Genomic DNA, 14,101 nt, shown 5'->3' with positions numbered 1-14,101 from the left:
CCTTAGAAAGGAGTTACTGTACTTGCCCAAGGTTATATGGCATGTTAAGTACTGAAGCAGAGATCAGAACTCTTGTCTCCTACCTCCTGATTTCATACCTTACATAAACCTGAGTTCCACAAGTGAGTATTCAATTAAAGTATGTAATTCGAGCACTATCCAACTCACCTTCCTGGTTCACGCCTCTCAAGCAGATGTTTTATTGTGAAAATGGAGGCAGAGGGTGAATGGGGGAGATGACTGTGTTGCATCTGTCACTGTGCAAAAGCTGAGACAGAATTACCATGACTGCAGGAAGCAAGGCTCACTCCCTTCAGCCTCCAACCACAGAGTGTCTGAAGGTTCAGTAAGGAAGTTCCAGAGAGATGAGCAGTGCTGAAGCCCTGGTCCTTTTACTTTCAGCGATCAGCGGGGTTCACACGGATGCAGCTGCTTTCGCTGTGCCTCTCCACAGGCTCCCACTCTTGCTAACTATCACAACAGCCCACGGGGCAGAAATTACAGGAGGAAATCTATGCATTTACTTTCTGAAATGAGTGGTGCGGGAACGGGGTAGGTGTAGGAAAGTGTAAATATCTTACTGCTTTGTACAAGAAAATAATTTATGAAAGTCTACTATTATTTTTATTTATTTTTCAAGATGAGGTCTCACTCTATTTGCTCAGGCTGGTTCCCAGTGGCACGATCTCACCTCACTACAATCTCCACCTCCCTGGCTCTTCCCACCTCAGCCTCCCAACTAGCTGGGACTATAGGCACAGGCCACCATACCTGGCTAATTTTTTGTATTTTTGGTAGAGATGAGACTTCACCGTGTTGCCTAGGCTGGTCTCTAACTCCTGAGCTCAAGCCATCCAACTGCCTCGGCCTCCCAAAGCTCTGGGATTACAGATCTGAGCTACCGAGCTTGGCCAGAAAGCCCAGTATTATCTTCATTAGAACTGGGGGTTAATTCATGGTCTGCCACAATCTGGTTAACTTTGGTTAATCTCTTTAGCCTTCCTGGTCTCATCTACATTGTGTTTTATCCTTAAAGGAGGTAACTATGCTCTCTAAACCTCTTTCCCCTAAATGCAAACATTTGCTGCTCTAAAAAAATGTTTTATTATCTCAGTGTTGGTCATATGGAATGGATTTTGAATTAGGATTATCTAATAAGGTTGATTATATTTTCCCTACCCATTTTTAATACTTCTGAAGAAATAAACTCCTGCAATGAAGATTATGTGGGGGAAAGTGGCTGCAGACACATTTTGTTGAAAATTGATTAGTTGTCTCATAAAGTGATCTAAACTGTAAGGAACTATATTCTTAATGCTACTATGTGGGCTCCTACTGCTATAATTCAATTCAGGACTTGTCCTCAATATTATGTAGCCTGGAACAATTCTGGTAAATCACATGACTTCCTTTAATAGCAATCCTTCTAAAATAGTGTGAGTGAGCCATCATTCACAGTGTAATATCTAGTCCAGTGCACTACTACTTTTAGAAAAGACAATGATATTCTGAGAAATGTTCATTCATGGAGACACCCTCTGCCTCTGCTCCTTGCTTTTATGTGGAATGAAATTCAAATGCTTTTATTATAGATTTTCATTAAATATGTCTGCAAGAGAGACCATTTGATACCTTATTTTTTATGAACCGAGAGTGTTTACATAGTACTGTTACATATTATTACCTCAGGTACTATGTAAAGGCACCAGCAGAGAAGCAGGATGGGCATTATAATCCCTGTTTTACAGACTAGGAAACTACGTTCACAGACACCAATGGCCTCTTGAAGATTATACAACTAGTAAAGCAAACAAGTTGGGAAGCAAACTTTTCAAATTCTACTTCTTTTCATTCTACTAGAGCTGCCTTTTTTTTCTTTGTCTTTTTCTTTTCTTTTTTTTTTTCTTTTAAGTCAGAGCCTCCCTTTGTCACCCAGGCCAGCATGCAGTGGTGAGATCTTGGCTGACTGCAACCTCTGCCTCCCAGGTTCAAGCAATTCTCGTGGCTCAGCCACCTAAGTAGCTGGGATTACAGGTGTGATGACCTGGCCTGGCTAACTTTTGTATTTTTAGTAGAGGCAGGGTTTTGCCATGTTGACCAGCCCAGTCTAGAACTCCTGACCTCAAGCGATCCACCTGCCTCAGCCTCCCAAAGTGCTGGGATTATAGGTGAGAGCCACAGCGCCCAGCCTAGAGCTGCCTTTTAATGCGTTGCAATGATTATCATGCTTTGTGCTCTACAAAGTGCTACCACATGCCACTTCCTTCCTTATAAAAACCCTGTTAGATTGGGAGAGCAGGTATTGTTGTGGCCATCTTAAAAATGTGAAAACTGTAACCTGGAGAAAAGTGACTAGCCTGGGTCAGACTTGGTGTGTATGTATCAACATAGGTACATACCAACTCAACAGTCTAAATGTATATGTATAAAAAGGCATTATCAGTATAACCCATATGCCAGGGAATGGATGTCCTTCTCTCCAGCCTCTGCTGGAATTTTTGTTTTCATAACTTTAGACAAGAATGACTCACCATCAACCCACATACAATAAGAAACTCAACATCCCTCTCAGCAGCTCCAGGGATTGCTGCAGGAGTATCTCTGTTTCTCTGTCATTTCTTGGTTCTGATGAACTTGATCTCCATTCTATGCTTCCTGCTCATCTGTCCATTTTCCACACCAGACTATCCTTTGGGACATCCTGAACTCTTCTGAAGTACCTTGACACAAGCCATGTGTGAACACTTTTACTGAAGTTTTGGGGGATAGAGGGAGTTAATGAGTCAGAAGGGCATACACTGAAAGTGGAATATCAACCATTGATTGGTTATATCTCTTCTTTGACATGCTCAGTAGCAGAGGCCACTCAGTCACTGTGCAGTCTAGCAATTCTCCTTCCCTCATCTACTCTCACCTCAAAGAAAATCTATGATTAGCATGACTGGCATACTTTTCTCCAGGACAGCTGCTACTGTGCAGTGTTTTTATAGCTTAGGGTAGATTTCTGAATCTGACTAATTTTTGCAACATCTATATGAAAGAGAGAAATGCAAAAATAACTCTCCATTCCCAATTTGTAATCCAAACTGAGGCACCTTTTATAATTTCTCCAGTGAGAAATTAAAGAGAAATTAAGGTTTGTAAAAGGAAAGTCATTCTGACAATAATCTTATAATCTCCAGGAATGACTTTCATCAAGGACTTAAAAAGCAGTAAAGAACTCTTTTTCCTTTATAAGGTTAAGAAATTTGGTTCTTATGCTTTCTTGAAAGGAAACAGTTTATTTTTAAATTCTTGGAGGAACTTATATTCTTTGAAATTTTTAACATATCATCATTCAGAAAATTACTATGATTGCAATTTTCATGTACAAATATGAAAATGTGAAACAATTGTCAGATATTTATTGCAAATTAGAAACATTTTTAATAACATTTACATTGCTGTCCAGCAATCCTTCTCTAAAAGCTTGCTTTGAAAACCGTAAACATGTGAATCATGTCATAAAGAATTAGATTCAGAGATCTCCTCTAACCTACAAAAACTGTAATAACAACTTTACTGAGCAAAAGATATGGTTAACTGTACAGTTTCTACCCATTCTAGAACAGGATGTTTAAAATACCCTAACATAACCACATTTAAGACTTAGCTTTTGACAATTTGAGAGAACTTTAGATTTTTGCTGAATGAAGGATGTTAGTCACATACATTTTTGAATTATTTATGCAATGCTTAGGAAAATTTATAATCAAAGTGGCATCAAAGTAAGTTTAATTAAATTTTTATTATCTGTAAAGCTACTGCATGCACAACTCGAACTTTACTAATTATTAAAACCAAATATATACAAAGTCATAGCTTAGGGAGGAAGAACTGGTAAATAGAGTACTAACTATTAATTCAACTGAATATTTAAATCTATAAAGGGATGTGTCATTTTGGTTTTGATATCACAAAGATTTAGAGTGCTGGAAAGGCTCTAATATGAATCTTGCCTCTCTAAGCTCTGTTATGTCCTGAAAAGGACTTATGTTTATTCCACAGCTAGGTTTTGTAATCAACCCCATTGGTAGCTAACATTTATTGAGTGTACCACACATCCTCATATAAATGATTGAATACAATCCCTTAATCTCCATCTCATCTTCTTTTTAAAGATGAGTCCATGGGGCCTCAGGTTCCCTAACTTGTCTAAGTTCAGCCAACCGGCAAATTCAAACCCAGGATTTTTTTCTTTCTCTGGAAGGTTTTTTGTTTTGTTTGTTGTTTTCCAAGATGCCTTCACATCAGAAAGAAATACGATGTTTAGATACATAATTGTGATATGAAATGTGTTTTGTTTTCTTCATTTTATTTTCAGGGAACAAGTTGTGGTTAATAACACATTTTATATATTTATGTTGTGAGATCTTTTCTGATATGAATCAGTAAGTCAACAAAATGGTTGCTAAATTTATATTTCCTCCGTTGAGCAAGGTTAAATTCTAATTCATTTGGAATTGTTTTCATGTTCTGATGAATAATCAAATGGTCCATTCTTTAAGCCCATCTTTTTATTTTTTAATTCTCAGCAGAGAAATAATCACTAAAATTAGTGTTTAAAATATAGAACTGGAAACATACTTAAATAACTATCCAAAGCCTATAGTTATTATGATACCCTGGGAACTTGGAATTAATTTAAGTTTCAGGCACAGTAACACGCAAAAAAATTCAATTATAAAAGAAGTTATCTTGAATAGCGGACACATACACACCCAAAGAACCCTGTGTGTGTTAGCAATTGATTTCATAGATAATTTCCTGTCCACTGATGACTGCCCCCAAATCTTTCTTTAATTACAGGGGAAAACTGAGAGTACTTAATAATATAGCTTAATTAGCTGCATTTCTTATATTTACACTAATAGACTGTGTTCTGATATACTTGTTTTGATAAGATTAGAAAACAAGCAAAGCTAGAACAAGGCACTGTATTGTTTGAGAAGATCTTTGATACATTTTAGCTTCACTGTTTCATAAAGATTATTTGTTCTTAGTAGAGTTGCTTGAGATAGTAGTCTAATATAAAAAAGAATATAATATTCATAACTTTTTTTTGCTAACAAACTTAAATTTATGACAGAGAAACATTAGAGATATCAAAATTTAGTGTCAGAGTTGAGAACAGAAATAAGCCGAATTCAACTGTTTGTTTTCTGAAGCCCTGCTGAATACATTGTCTGAATTGTACCACAGAAGGCTGAAAGCAAAACACGGGTGGGTCTATCAAACAATCCCTGACTCTGTTTATAACAACTGAAGCTGTGCCTTTCATATCAGAGTCCCATCAGAAAGGGGAGGGGGGAGGAAGAGATAAGCTCATCAGTGAAATAGTATCCTTTAACAACAACCAGTCACTTCCTGCAATCAAAACCATGCTAGCATGTGGCTTGTTCAAATAAAAATTACTGGACTGGAGCCAAACAAGGAAAAAGTAATTGATAATGTGGTTTTTCAGAAACCATCCATCCATCAAATGTGTCAGTTCTTCATAATACTTTATTTCCCTTCGAACAAAGATCTTTAAAATTCATTGTGTGCACTTAAAAACAAAGTGTCCTTGTGCTGGTTTATAAAGATTCTCTTTTAGTTTGGGTTTGTTTTGTTATTTGATTACATTCCCTCCCATCCTGCATTTTTTTCTCCCAGATAGTTGCTGGAAATTTCTGCCATTCTTAAACAAAGCATCTTTGTGCTGTATCAGCTTGCATTTTCCTTGGATTGTGTTTGGATGATGCCTTTTCACTGACTTCAGCACTGGAGTATTGTAGCCATAGCCTTAGTAAGTAGACTGTGACAAACAGATTCGCTAGCGCTTTTTGTGTGTTGCGTTCTATTAATCGGCCGGTAAGAAACACTTCTTGGAGTAAGGTACAGGACCTATTACAAACAGAAGAAAAAACTGATGAGGAAATATTGGATCATACTTGCAACTAGAGAAATCCATTAACAGTTACCATAAAAAGAAATGTTCCCCTTCTACTAATTCCTCCAATACATATGAAAATCTTATAACTGAAACTTTTCATTTATTATAGGATTCTAAAGATCAGTTTGCAAAACTGATAGTATGTCAGCTCACCAGCAGCTTCCAAAAGCAACAGCTATAAAGTAAATTTCAGCAACATTCAATCATTTCTCCTCTTTGTGACTTCCATATTAAAGCTGGGCTTACTAGAGATTTGCTGCTACACACAGACACACACACACACACACACACACACAAACACACACAAACACACACACACACACGCGATTCTGCCCAAATATGGTAAAGATCACACCTCAAAATTCATGGAGATAATAGTTTCCCAAAAATTAAATTTTAAATTATTGTTCTATGATTGAAACACTGAAAATATGAAAAATAATGAAGTTTTGGGCTAAGAAAATCCCCCATGTGATTTTGAAAGTTTTTTCACTTCTTTCAGCTACCTATTTTATGTCAACACAATCATGTTAGTATTTCTTTTGAATACTTTTAGTACTATCAACTTTTGACCCACCAAATACTTTAGAATTATATTTAGATTTTGTCTTCAGTATCTTGGCACTTGCTACCAAGGAACCAGGCCCTTAGGAGGTAGTTATTCCCTGTGCAGGCAGCTAAATCCTGGACAGAGAAGCCACTCGTGTTACCTCACCAGACATCTCAGTAAAGCTTCTTTTTAAAGAATGCCAGGGAGAAAAAGTTCAGTAACAGCAAAAAACCTCTCTACTACAAGTCTTGCTCCTGAAATTTTTCTTTTGACCTGCCCCAAATTAATACTGAAAAGTTACATTCATATCAAGATAATAATAACAATTTTTATGTGTACCTCATTTTTGCCTATGAGATGTTACTACTAGAATATCAAAAAGAAGCAAGTGTTCACTCCTTATCCCAAGATTGCAACACAAAGAAATACAAAGTATGTAGGGCATCAAGGTTATTTTTGGTGGTACAGATATTATTAATTTAGAAATGGTAAAGATGTCAACTACTATGCCAGTATTCCTGGTGAGTTCCTTGAAAACAAGACCTAATTTAGCTTTTTTGTGTGTGTGAGAAATTACAAGAAAGTCAATGATACAAATTCTGTTTTCAAAGGTACTCACAAAAAAGAATGCAAAGAAAAAATAGAAATATTTTTATCCTTTGTTTTTCAGCTAGAATTTGCCTTATGTCAAGTTTGCCCATTGTTTCACACTAGGTCTTATGAGAAGATAAAAATGAAACAGAATAACTTTTTTTTTGGTAATATTTTAATGTTCTTTGACTTATTGTTTGTTTTGTATTTTCTTAACCTGAACTTTTCCCTATTCTGCCAGAGGCATCTAAAAACATGCTTCAGAGAATTTTAGGATTGTTATAGAAATGGTTCAAAATAGAAAAAAAAAGCTAATATTCAATTTCTGATATTCAAAAGGGATATGTCACGAGTCAATGTAGTCTTGAAAGCCAGGCTTTCTCAAAGCAGAAAGAGCTTTCCAGAATCATCATATCATGACATCAAGAGCTAGGCATGAGGCCAGGCATGGTGGCTTACGCCTGTAATCCCAGCACTTTGGGAGGCTGAAGCAGGTGGATCACCTGAGGTCAGGAGTTCTAGACCACCCTGGACAACATGGTGAAACCCTGTCTCTACTAAAAATACAGAAACTTAGCTGGGTGCAGTGGTGGGTGCCTGTGATCCCAGTTACTCTGGAGACTGAGGTAGGATAATCACTTGAACTCAGGAGGCAGAGGTTGCAGTGAGCCAAGGTCGCACCATTGCACCCGTCCCTTGACAACATGAGTGAAACTCAGTCTCAAAAAAGAAAAAGAAAAGAGCCATGAGTGACTATATGATTTCTTTTATGGAGAGGAGAAGCTACGCAGTGAAACTTGCTACCCTGGAATAGCAGGATGATATAATGACAGAAAATGAAAAAGCCCAGACTTATTCCTCTTGGTCTGAGGGATTTGGGGGGAAGTGAGAGGAAGGCTAGCAGTGATGAGGCTACCATCTTTTCTCTTGGGGCCAATGTTCTTTGGGTGGTAAGGCACATTCGACACATAAATCATTTCACTGATTTAATAGATATGTTTTCACACTTTGGATGCATGAGGATGTGTCACAGCTTTCTGGACATTATTATTAGGTTATTATTATGTTATATTAGTCGTAGCAGTAGTACACAGAACGATGGTACATCTTAACACCAATGGCATCTTAGAGTGAATGAAATGTGTTAGGTTGAGGAGAAAAAAGAAGAGTGCAGCCTCTGTCTTCCTTTCCACCTGGGGCTGTGTCCTCACAGACTGCTCTCAGCAATCAGCAATGGCTCTATGAAAGTAAACCCATATATCCTCCAGGGTGAGGTAGAAGGTGGACCTCCTCCATCGTTAGCTGCTTCTCTGTAGCATGAATGAGGTCTAGAATATCAAAGGAGGGTCTGGAAAGCTAAAGGAGAGTTGAGTAAGAACCTTCTAGCAGGAGGGCAGTCACTGTGTTAGGGGCAGCAACTGAGGGCTGCTGGCAGACTGGCTGGGCCTGTATCTATTGGGAATCCTTGGCACCAGCAAGGGTGAACATGGGACTAAGTCACCAGGGAGGTGATTGGCTGTAGATCAAGCTGAAAGAGAAAACTGACGTCACCTACACTAGTCCCAGGCTTTAGGACCAGGTCCCAGCAGAGCCTCCTGGAAGGAAAGCCACCTTCTGTGGTCATTAGTTTCCCAGCCCAGAGATCTTCTGCAGCAGTAGACTTCACGAGGGTCCATCCCTTTTAATTCAAATGAATCCCCTCTTTATAAAGCTGGGCTTATTGACTAAAGACCATTATTATGTAAAGACTGAATGAGAGGAAGCCATTAAACATGCTCTTTCACCCCTTTTGTGTTTATAGCTACCCAGAAATGAACATCAATATTTAACTGTCTGGATTATTTTAGGCTTGTAAAAAACCAATTAGCTATGACTCGGTCCCAGCGTATGGAGCCTTCGTGGAGCAGAGTATGGGAGTGTTTAGTTCTTGTGGTCAGAAGCAGAGAGCTTGGAGAAAGGTTAGAGTGGCAAGGGTCATTGCTGGGTTAGTGGGGTCTCGTGGGATGTTCCATCCTAAAGGAGAAGGCCGTAGCCAGGTTAGTATGCAGCGGCCCTTGTAAGGCAGTCAGAGAAGGATCCAGCAGGATTGTTGGCAGCACACAGAACCCTTGGCCGGGAGAGCTGCGTCGCTGAAAATACATCACCGACTTGAGCTTTTCATTCCAGGCAGTTTCGGACCATCCCTGCCTTGAGATAGAAACCTCCAGGCTTCTAGAGTATTTCTGATTTCTCCTAATAAATAAGTCCTCCTCTCCAATCAGAGCATACGTATTTTTGTATGAAAATAAGGCCCCATCCTCAGACTTAACAGATCTTCTGTAGGGACATCTATATTTGGCCTGGGGCAGACAGAGTGGATTCTGTGGACCTGGACTTATTAGGAAGTTTCCTTAGTGGTCCAGATTCCCATGGTTTCTGTCTTAGTCCATTTCATGTTTCTGTGAAAGAATACCTGCCAGGCACGGCGGCTCACGCCTGCAGTCCTAGCACTTTGGGAGGCCGAGGTGGGTAGATCACGAGGTCAGGAGTTTGAGACCAGTCTGACCAACATGGTGAAAACCCATCTCTACTAAAAATACAAAACTTAGTTAGGTGTGGTGATGCATGCCTATAATCCCAGCTACTCAGGCAGCTGAGGCAGGAGAATTGCTTGAATCTGGGAGGTGGAGGTTGCCGTGAACTGAGATCGCACCACTGCACTCCAGTCTGGATGACAGAGCAAGACTCCATCCAAAAAAAAGAAAAAAGCGGGGGAGGGAAGAAGGAAGGAAGGAAGGAAGGAAGAAAGGAAGGAAGGAAAGGAGGGAGGGAGGGAGGAAGGAAGGAAGAGAAAGAGAGAAGGAGAAAGAAAAACAAGAAAGAAAGAAAGGGAGGGAGGGAGACAGAGACAGAAAGAAGGAAAGAAAAAAAGAAATAAAGAGAAAGAAGGAAAGAATATTCAAAACAAGGTCATCTATAAAGAAAAGGAGTTATATCGTTCATGGTTTTGCTGGCTGAATAGTTCAAGGGCATGGCCCTGGCTTCTGACAAGGGCTTTCATGCTGTGTCATAACGTGGCAGAGAAGGTCAAAGGGGAGGGGAGTAGACACAAGGGAAGAGGGGGATGCTCTGAGGGGGGATCCTGGTTTTACAACAATCCACTCTCATGAGAACTAATCCAGTCTCCCAAGAGTGAGAACACACATGCTACAGCAAAAATAGCACCAAGCCTCTCATGAAGGATCCACCCCAACCAGTACACCTCTTAGCAGGTGCCACCTCCCAAAACCACTAATTTGGGGATCAAATTTAAACATGAGTTTTGGTGGGAACTAAAAAACCATATCCAAGTCATAGTAGTCTCTGATGCTCAGAGGGCCAGGGTAATTGTCTTTTTTTAATTCTTTTTTCTCTCAGACATCATTAGTTTTCTATCCAATATCTACTTATCCATGTCTTCCTTACTTATGGACCCTCATGTCTGTTTGTGGCAAAAAAGGAACCAGTCCCACGTAAGACATGTGATTTCCCAAACTTCACAGGAGCTGGAGGTCATCAAAGAGGAATAAGTGAAAGTTTTCTGGGTGATGGTTTTGGGGAGAGATTTTACTCCTTTCATCAGTGGACAGACTCAGTTGGCATGGCCTTTCTGCCTTAAACTCAGACACATTGCCTGGATCTGCATTGGAATCCCTATGTGGCTAATTAGAGCAGAGAGTCCAAAAGTCAGTTATATTTCACATCTGCATTTATTCAGCTATTATTTATTGAGCACCTGCTACATTTCAGGCCCACTGTACAAAATACAGACACAGAGTTCATGTTATCACTCCTGTCCATGATTGCATCCCTGAAGGCTTCTGATTGTAACAGAAATTACTGTTGGTTTAAGCAATAAATACATTAAAATATAAATACAAGAAGGAAGGGGATTCATAGAAGACACTGGATATGAAGAGTTTCACTGTAAGACTTAAACACGTGATTTGAGAAACAGATGGAAGACAAGGAGGCCGGGCACCAGGAGGCACCGCATGCTCACTCCCGGGAATGGTCAAGTCAGAATGAGAACACGGCCACCATCACAGCCCTCAAGCAGGGCTGTGATCACACGTGCTTCTGCCGCTGCTGACTTTTGCCCATATTCAAGAGCCAGTATCTTTGGAGACAGCATCAAATTCTGCTGAGCTTTCTCACCTATCTAGACACTAGCGATCTCAGAAAATGAGTGGATGCTTTCCTTTTCAGAAAAGGGAAATGATGCCTCCACCGTTGCCCTATTTCTTCGTGGGTGGGGATGATGAGACCACCATTATGCCGAGGCCACAGTGTTGTGCCAAACACTTACAGACTCCATAGGGATGTCACCATGTTCATGAGGTCAAAGAAGAGACCTAGAGCCAGCAAACAAGACATGCGGTTTTACAGGGGACTTACATGCATGGGAGAGAGTCCAGTGGTGATGGGTTGGACAGGAGAACCACAACTACTTACCAAAGGCGTGCAGTTCGTATAGCATTTTCACTCATCCTCTCTCCAGCAGCCTCCACATGGCAGCCTTTACTTAAACCAAAATAAAAGGCTTCAATCCCCTGTATGGTCTGCATTCTACAGGACAGGGCTCAGATGTTCCTCACAGATAAAGAATAGATCTCTAGGTTGACTACTCCTGGATTCCTTAGCTTGTACTCTGAACACATATTTCAGGTGCTTCTCTCATACAAGGTCATTCTCAGGGGATTTTCAAGTCAAGTTATCGTTGTCAGGTGCGTCTACCATGGACACACTCACAGTTGAAGGTAACCCCAAAGGAGATTGTAACAACCCCAAAGGACATTGGGAGATCATTCCCCCAAAGGAAGAAGGATCTATGATAAGGAGCAAGTAATTTAAAAAAAAAAGTCCATGACGGCAAAAATTAGTTACATAGAGTATTAGGGTCTTCAAGGTCAAAAGCAATAAAAATAACTTTTGTACAGATTTTAACATATTCAAAGTGCATCCGATCTTCACAGGACTGAGATTCAGGCAAAACAAGTATTACATCTGAACCTCGAAAACTCAGGATTATTTTTATAGGATATAAAGTGTTCAGTTATTATCTGACTTTTTATTTAAGAGGAAAAAGATGTGTAACTTAAGCATGCAACAATTTCAACTGGGAATGCCTTGTAACTTTTGGAGTATAAACAAAATCTTCTGTGGACAATGTTTATTTATATAAACAAGTGAACTAGTCATCTGAAAAGTGAAGGTATTCTGCTAAGAAGTTAAGGTGATTATTTTTCATTAGACTCTTCCCAAATTTTATCTCAAATGCTTATCATATTATGAAATTCTTATTTTCAAGAGAAAAATCTATGTAACGGCCTGATCTTAAGCCTAACTGATATAAAATAAGGATGGCAAACATGACATATATCTTGTTACTCTCCTGTCTCTTGACCTTGGTAGACATAACTAATCATGGCATTCTTTCCCACAGAATCCAGATGGCCTCAGAATCCCTCTCAATACAGCACTGTACGCAGTCCCTGCTAATCAATCAGAGTTGGCAATTCTAGAGCAGTGTTTAATATAAAGTGGTAATGGTTAGGGATTTGTTTTGTTTGTCCAGAATGTTGATGTTCTGGCTAGAGGATTCTTCTGGTAACAGTCTTCCAAGCTTATGGCTCAAATCCTGGCCGTTTTGACACTGTTGGTTAAACTGTAGCCTATGGTTTCTTGGGTTCAAACCACATGTCTATCAAGGCTGAAGTTTTAGAGAATGTGGTAGAAAAATATGATAGTGAAGTTTGGGGGCTTCCTCTTAGGGCATTCAGTATGGTGCTTTGAGAAGAAGCCACACTTTTCCCTTGCTGAAAGCATATTGGCAGGGGAGAGAAATAGCTTTGTTAAGCAAATTCATTTCTGTCCTTTGGGAACAGTCCTATATTGCTGAATGTCTGGTATTCATGCACTGGCAAAGTAGAAAAGTCCGTTTCTCAGCTCAAGCTGAAGTGGAATACTGGGAAAATCCAGGCGAATTAGGAAGTCTGATCTCCAAGCCCTCCCAAGCATTGCCTGGTGTTTAAAAGGAGATTCATTTTGCCTTCCTTCTCTATCCATCCTCCCAACCACAAGACGGAGGCAGACAGCCGATTCTTTAAATTCCTAAGCAGATACAAGCTAGGAGAAAAGTGTTGATGTTTAGTTCAAGTATCAGGTTGGACCACATTTCTGATGCTGGTGACTAGGTGGCTGTGATGTTGCAGAAGAAATCCCATACCTGAATACGGGAGTCAGCGACTGCTTAAGCCCCAAGGAAATCCTTAGCGCTTTGGGATTTCCTTCACCAAATTGTAGGTGAACTGGATGGATGGATGAATTGTCCAAACTTTTCAAAGCCTCTTTCCCTTCCCTCAGGGTTGCTGCAGAAGAAAATTGAGGAGGAAAATCACCCAGCTGGCAGAATCTGAGCTACCAGCTTGGCCAATTAAAGAACTCAATATATTGCCAGGGCAACAATTCAACACATAGAAGCCAGTGAGACCCACTAAAGCTATCATTTATCTTATTAGCTCTGTCCAGTATAATAATTTTTGTGTTTTTTTTCTGTGAAGCTGGAATTATCTTCCTACTAAAGCCACACACGCAATCCCTAGTGGTGACTCCCAAAGGAAATTGGAACCCGGGGGGCAAGGATCAATAGCATGGATCAATGCCAGGTGGCATTTGCCCCTTCATGTAGCTCTTGCTCTTGTTTTCTCCATGTTTAAGTGAGAAGTTTTGATTGGTGTTATCCTACTTTTCTTCCATCATTAAATATTAGTGTCAGAATAGTCACATTTGACTATTCTGGACAGGAACAGACAGTATCCTGTGATACTGGACATCAAGCAACTGGCATTTAGGTGGGCTGCTTATATCTATGATTATCTGTGGGATGATTACATTTTGTAAACTGGTAACTATATTGGTTATCTATTTCCACAAAAATTCTGCTAACATGCAACCACAAAATGTAG

This window comes from Saimiri boliviensis, chromosome 2, assembly GCF_048565385.1.
Source record: "Saimiri boliviensis isolate mSaiBol1 chromosome 2, mSaiBol1.pri, whole genome shotgun sequence".
Classification (NCBI taxonomy): domain Eukaryota; kingdom Metazoa; phylum Chordata; class Mammalia; order Primates; family Cebidae; genus Saimiri; species Saimiri boliviensis.
This window is presented reverse-complemented; position numbering follows the sequence as displayed.